At 51.4% G+C, this 6,610-nt stretch overlaps 1 non-coding gene across 1 annotated transcript; it reads left to right on the forward strand.

Annotated features, from left to right (window-relative positions):
• The first annotated feature begins 2,653 nt into the window (after nt 1-2,653).
• Nucleotides 2,654-2,726, forward strand: TRNAG-CCC. The gene has a single exon. It is a non-coding gene; the product is annotated as a tRNA-Gly (tRNA).
• The last annotated feature ends 3,884 nt before the right edge of the window (nt 2,727-6,610 follow it).

Genomic DNA, 6,610 nt, shown 5'->3' on the forward strand with positions numbered 1-6,610 from the left:
CGTATAGGACTTTGTCTTCCCCTGTGGTCTTACAAGTGGATTTCTCAAAGACAGATCCATCTGAGTCACATCAGAGCTCTGAGCCTGGCATGGAGCAGATGCTCAAGGAAGTTTTGTTCAATGAAAAAGGCTCTGCTTCAAGAATGAATCACCTGGCGATGGTCTTACCTCTTGAAGAGGACTTAAAAGGTTTTGCCTCCAAACAAATGGCCATGATCAAATTGTGGCCAAAACTCAGGAAGGCAGAAGTGTAGACAAATCCAGGAACAGATAGGGCCACAGCCAGACAGGACGGTCTTTAAGAAGAGCCAGACAGGATTTCAAAGACAGCCTCTTGACATGGGGCTGACAACCACAGAAATTCTCTGTTCCGTGTGTCTGACCACTGCTCACCAAACCAGCTTCCCTAAATCTAGGGTCTCTCAGATCCTCTAAAACTGATTGGGCTGAAAGGAGGGAGAGATTGAAAAGTCTGATACATCTTTCCATTTCAAGTTTTGCATTCCCCTAAAGAGGCCCACTTCAAAGTTTACCACACCAAGGGAATGTTCATCTCCATTAAAAAAAAAAAAAGCAAAATAGGCCTTTGTTGGATTTCCCTGGTAGTCCAGTGGTTAAGATTTCATGCTTCCACTGCAAGGGACACGAGCTGGATCCCTAGTCGGGGAAGTTCCATGTGCTGTGTGGTCTGTCTCCATTCACAAGAGATGGACTTTCCAGGGCAGAGGAGCCTAGGATAGAATCGTCTCCTCAAACTCATCTGTGTGAACTTGGGCCAAGCGCTTCTCCAATATGGACCTCCCATTACACCCCCTAAATCTCAAAGGGAACTCTCCATCATGCCCCCTGAATGTGTTCTTGACTCTGAATGTGTTCATGCCCTCTGGATGAGTAGAGGGGTCTGAAGTCAAGGTCTTGATGCTTGACTCCAACAAAGAGCAAATGACTCAGCGGGGAGCCACAGTGATGGGGCTGGTGGCAACCTACCTACCACAGGGAATGAAGCAGGGGCTTTCTGTTTTTAGAAAACGCCAAGCTTCCCTGGTGGCTCAGACAGTACAGAATCTGCCTACAACGCAGGAGACCCGGGTTTGATCCCTGGGTGGGGAAGACCCCTGGAGAAGGAAATGGACACCCATCCCAGTATTCTTGCCTGGAAAATCCCATGGACAGAGGAGCCTGGCTGGCTACAGTCCATGGGGTTGCAAAGAGTCAGACATGACTGAATGACTAACAAGCTGCAGAGAGCCCATCAGTTTCGGTTCATTTCCAGGAGGCAATTTCTCCACCAGCTGGAGCTGTCCAGTGATGGCCTGGGCTGAGTCTGGGCAGGGTGGGACTGGAATCAGGGGTGAGGGACCAGTAGAGAAGCAAGGCCAAAAGACTGGCCACTCGGAGGTAATGCCCAGCAGTGGTTCTCAACTTGGCTGTGCATCGCAGTCCCCCAACATCCAAGGGAGGAGAAATAAAACCCGTTCTGAGAAAGCCCTGAGGCTAGGAATCTCAGAACGGATCAGCTTCTGCCCTTTGGATTCTTCAGCCAGAGCAGATGTCAAGCAAGGGAGAGATGGGGTCCGATTTGCATTTCAGAATGGCCACTCTGCCAATACCCAGACAAGGGGAACTTGTCTAGAATCCAGAGTCTCAGGTCCAATAGAGTGGATCAGAACCTCCAACCATGGGGCCTGGGAACCTGAAACTCTCTGGGGGATTCTGCCACCATCAGTGGTCTGCCAGAATGATCTCGAAAGACCCTGGGAACCCTGAAGAAGGCCATGCTAGGCTGCTCAAAGAGGAAGTGGCATGGCCATGAGGCCTCAGAGAGCTGGCCGAAGAGGTACAGAACTGGCATTTTCTTGCATTGGCTACTCTGCAGAGTCAGCCCAGCACTAATGCTTCCAGACTGCAAACCCCACTTGATCATGTAATAGGAACGCGGGTGTGCTGACGCAGCGGGCAGACTGGAGCCCAGGCTGCACTAGGGGACGGGAGGTAGGCACAGACACTCAGCACCAACTCCGCGCTCTGAGCCTGGGGATAGACAGGAGCAAAAGGCACTCCCTCCGCAGCAAGCCTGAAGCGAATTGAGATGACTCAGGAGCATGGGGCTTGCCCTGTCTTCTAGGTTTCAGAACCAACCAGAGGTTCCCTCCCTGACTTCCCAGACAGGTTGGTAAACCAGAAGGGACAGCAGGAGGACCTTTGTTCATCCAATAGAGAAATCCCTTATATAGCACCGCACCTGCTGTGCATCAGCCCTTGCCGCACACCTCTGGCCACAGGTAGTTTACCGTTTCCTGAACCCTCGCTTCCTCTGTGGGACAACACTCAGGTTCCCACGTCCTTCTCCCCATTGTTCCTTATATTCTACCTTTGGACGTCATAAGAAAAAGGAGAGCCCTTCTTCTCCCCCAAAGCCTTTTACATTTAAGGCCAGAACAGATAAAGCCCTTTTGTCTCCACACTGAACAAATTTCTCCAGGAACAAAGAGTAGATTTTAGGACGTTCCTTCCCCCCACCCCCCCTCCATCTATAATGTCCGGTGCATGACGGGAATGGAGAGATAGCCAAAGAGATGGATGACCAAGATATATGGTACTGAGCTCCTGACCTCTCTCCTCGTCCAAGCCAAGAAACCTGTGCCCAGGGACTTCCCTGGTGGTCCAGTGCTTAAGACTCTGCATTCCCAATGCAGGGGGCCCAGGTTCGATCCCTGGCCAGGGAGCTAGATCCCATATATTACAACTAGGAAAAAAAGAGAGTGAGAGAGAAGAAAGAAATGTGTGCCCAGAGGGTTATACAAGGCCTAAGAGCACTTTATGACAAGTGGAGATTGGGCCTCCAACCCCAGGCAGGGCAGTCACACCAACTTGGGCTGAGCCAGGTGCCTGTATCAGAGGCTGCCTCAAAGTCTATAATCTCTCCCCCTAAGTCTTCATCTTGTTTCTAACACTCAGATGGCAAGGAAAGGCCACTAAGTGAGAAAACACAGGAGCGCATATGCATTTATCCCCATTCTTCCACATTATAGATGAGGGGTCCAAGGCACAGAGAGGTTACGTAACCTGTCTAGGTCACACAGCTAGTAAATGGAAGGGCTGAGTCATGAAGGAGGTTCACATGTCTCCTGTACTTCACTGGAGGGGTGGAGGCAGGCCCGACTCCCCACACACAGCTGGGTTTAATTCTAACCACTCCCATGGGAGGATGCAGATCAAGCTGGGTAGGAGGAGGAGCCTGACAGAGGAAGTGAATGACCTGCTCTCTCATGAGAGTGGGAAGGAGTGTATTCCCCAGGAGGATGAGTCCAAGCCAAGGCCCTCCTGGAGAAGTTGGAGGGACAGCAGTTTCCAGGCATCTTGCCCAAGGCAGTGGCTGTCCATGCTGGATTCAGGGACCTGGGGCTGCAAACAACACTGGAGACTGGCTGAATCAATGATGGGCTAAATAACCTTAAACAAATCACACATCTTCTCTGGATCTCTGTTAATTCTGGAACGCAGAACTAATGATCCATCAGCACAGAAAAAGCCACTTGGGTTAATACTAAAACCTTGACACTTTCTGCTCTTTGTTGAAATAACCTGACCTCTAATCACCCTGTGCAAATCAGAAGCCTTCAAAGAAAACTTTGGGGATTTCCTGGGTTTGGGGGCATCAGGGAGGGGAGGATAAATAAAACCAGTCCCAAGAAAGTCCTGAGGTTGGGAATCTGAGACTGGCTTGGATCAGATTGGACCAGATTCTGCCCTTTGGATTTTTCAGCCAGGGGAGATTTCAAGCAAGGGAGAGGAGGAGTCAGGTTTGCATTTTAGAATGGTCACTCTGGAAGCTGGAGTAGAGGGTAGGCCAGATGGGGAGACCAGAGGAAGGGAGACCACTGGGGTGGGGGTGCTCCTATAACAGCCACTGTGGGAGGTGTGGGAGTGAGGGTAGGGCAGCAGTGGTGACCGGAGGAAATGCCCAGCACGACTCCTAGACAAGTGGGTGGACAGGGAGAGTCCCATTCTCCTCGACAGAGCAGGGTTAAGGGAAAAATGACAAGTTCAGTTTGGGAGGTGAGATGCCCAGATTGGGTCCCAACATAGAAATTTGAGTTTGCAGTGGGTGGTGGACCCATGGGCCTTTAAAGGATATAAATGAGGGACTTCCCTGGTGGTCCAGTGGCTAAGACTCTGCACTCCCAATGTAAGGGGGCCCGGGTTCAATCCCTGGTCAGGGAACTAGATCCAGTATGCTGCTGCTAAAGATCCCAAGGGCCACAACTAAGACTTGGTGCAGCCAAATAAATAAATTAAATGTATTTTTTTTAAATGAAGAGTATAAATGAGCAGGGAGTGATGTATGGGGTTGAGGCAGAAGGCAGATGGGCCCTGCCCGCCCCTTCCTCCCACAGTAAAGCTATTGGAGATTCATTCCCTATGGACTGCAACTCCAAGAATAGCAGGACAACTAAGGGAGGAGGCTGGGCCCTGCCCAGACCACATATTTCATTTCTCAAAGTCAGGAGACCTCCCCAACCACATGTGTGCAGAAAAGGCTTCTTGGAGGTTAAAGGAGAGTCATGTCAAGGGATGTTCCTTACCCAGACGCCTTTTCGGTAAAATCCATCTTGGCTAAGAAACGCGTGCACACATGTGGGAGGATCCTGAGATGGACCAAATATAGACTGTGAACCAGGCAAATCAAAATGATTGGCCAAAGGAAATCCAGAAGAAATACCCCACAAAAGTAATTCTAACTGCCACGAGGGCGCAATTCAAGAACTCTCCCTCTGAGTCTGTGCATGTGCGTATCTATCCACACATACTGTACTTGTTTCCTCTTAATAAATACTTTACTTGCTTCACTACTTTCCGTTTTTATGGGAATTCTTTTCTGCAAAGCTGAAGGCCAGGGCCCTTGTCACTGATCATGGGTCTAGTAGCTAGAGTCTGGTGCTTTCTCCATCGTGACCCAGCTTCAATCTCTGGCTCAGAACCCAAGCCCGGCTCCAAGCCAGTGCAGGCCGAGGCCACCCGAGATCAGGGTGGGCCAGTGAACACGGGCTCTGGAGACCTGGAGGGATCACCAGGAAGCACTAGATGTGACCATCCATTCCTCACGGTGCCAAGTGCCTCCAGAAAACTGGAAGGACACAGAGCAGGCCTTTGCTGAGCTAGGGCATCTTTGTCAACCTTGGCAAGTGAGATTTTAGTGGAGTTGAGCTGTAGTGGCTCAGGATGGCAGGGGTTAGCAAGGTGGTGAATCAGAATTTGGAAATGACTGTTGTCTCTCTCTTTTTTTCAATTTAATTTTAATTTTATTCTAGAGTACAGTTGACTTACAATACTGTGTTACAGAAATGACTATCTTCATCAGTCATTTAATAGATGAAGGAGGGAGAAGCTGATATTGCTGGTGGCTTAGGACCGAGGGAGGGTTTTCTTTGTATGCAAAAGGCTGGGGGTTGTTTAAAAGCCTCGGGGAGAGTCTGGAGAGTGAGAGGCTGGAAGGATGGGGGTAAGGTGGGAGGAGCGGGTAGATAAATTGATGTGGGAGAGGTCTGGAGCCCTGGAGGAGAGGCCAGCGGGGAAGGAAGGCAGGTGGAGACTTTTGAGTGGAGAGCAGGGAGGTTCCTGGGAAACTTCTTCCCCAAGAAGAAGCTGAAGTCATCTGCTGAGTCATGGGAGGAGGAGGGGAAGAGGCTGGTGAACAGGCTGATGGTTTGAGGGAGCCTCTGGGGAGGGTGGGGGAGTGAGCTGGGAGAAGAACCAGCTGGGCCTGGAGGCCGCGTGCACCGGAACCCCATCTGCTGGGTCCTGTGGTTTTCTTCAGCAGTTCTCACTCAGCACTGTGGATCAGGAGCTGCGAAGGTGGAGGTCAGACCACCCAGGGCAGGCAGTGGTCGGCTGTGGCCAAGAGACTGGGGGCCAAGAGGGCTCAATATATCAAAGGAGTGGGTGCTAGGACTGGCCAAGGACATGGATGGGGCAAGGTGGGGAAATCAAGGCAGGAGGAGGTCAGAGGCCGGAAGACTCAGGGACAGGGAAGAGCAGGTAGAGGGAGCAGTGAAGTGGGGGTGCCAGAGCATCAGGAGAGTGGGAAGCCCCCCAAGAGCAGCAGGAAATTCTGGAGAATGTACAGGCTCTAGAGCAAAGACTCTCTTGAGAGGCTCCAGTTGAAGACACCATGTCCTGTGGATGCTGGAAGTCCCCAGGATGAGGCAGGGCCTGGGGAAGGAGGAAAATGACCACTAGGGGTCAAAGGCTCAGGAAGGCCACCCAGGACCAGGCTTTGAGGGCACAGGGATAGTTCACAGAGCTACAAGCTTTGGGCCCCAAGGAAGGGGGTCTGCCCAGGGGGTTTGGAAGAAGCAGCGTGGCACATGGGGCAGCTAGTGGCTTGAACCTTCATGTCTTTCCATTCTGCCAGGCACAGGGCCCTGCCACCCTTGCATCTTGCTCCCGTAACTCTGATCTCTGGGCCAACACTTCTACCTCGGGAGGAAGACGGGATGATTTGGGCCTCCTGAACTTCACAACCAGAGAAGAGGAAGCCAAGGGCTTGAGCAAAGGGGAGTGTGGCCACGGTATTCCCCTGCCATGTACTTGCTTTGTCCACTGGGTC

This window comes from Bison bison, unplaced genomic scaffold, assembly GCF_000754665.1.
Source record: "Bison bison bison isolate TAMUID 2011002044 unplaced genomic scaffold, Bison_UMD1.0 scf7180017864340, whole genome shotgun sequence".
In the NCBI taxonomy this organism is placed as follows: domain Eukaryota; kingdom Metazoa; phylum Chordata; class Mammalia; order Artiodactyla; family Bovidae; genus Bison; species Bison bison.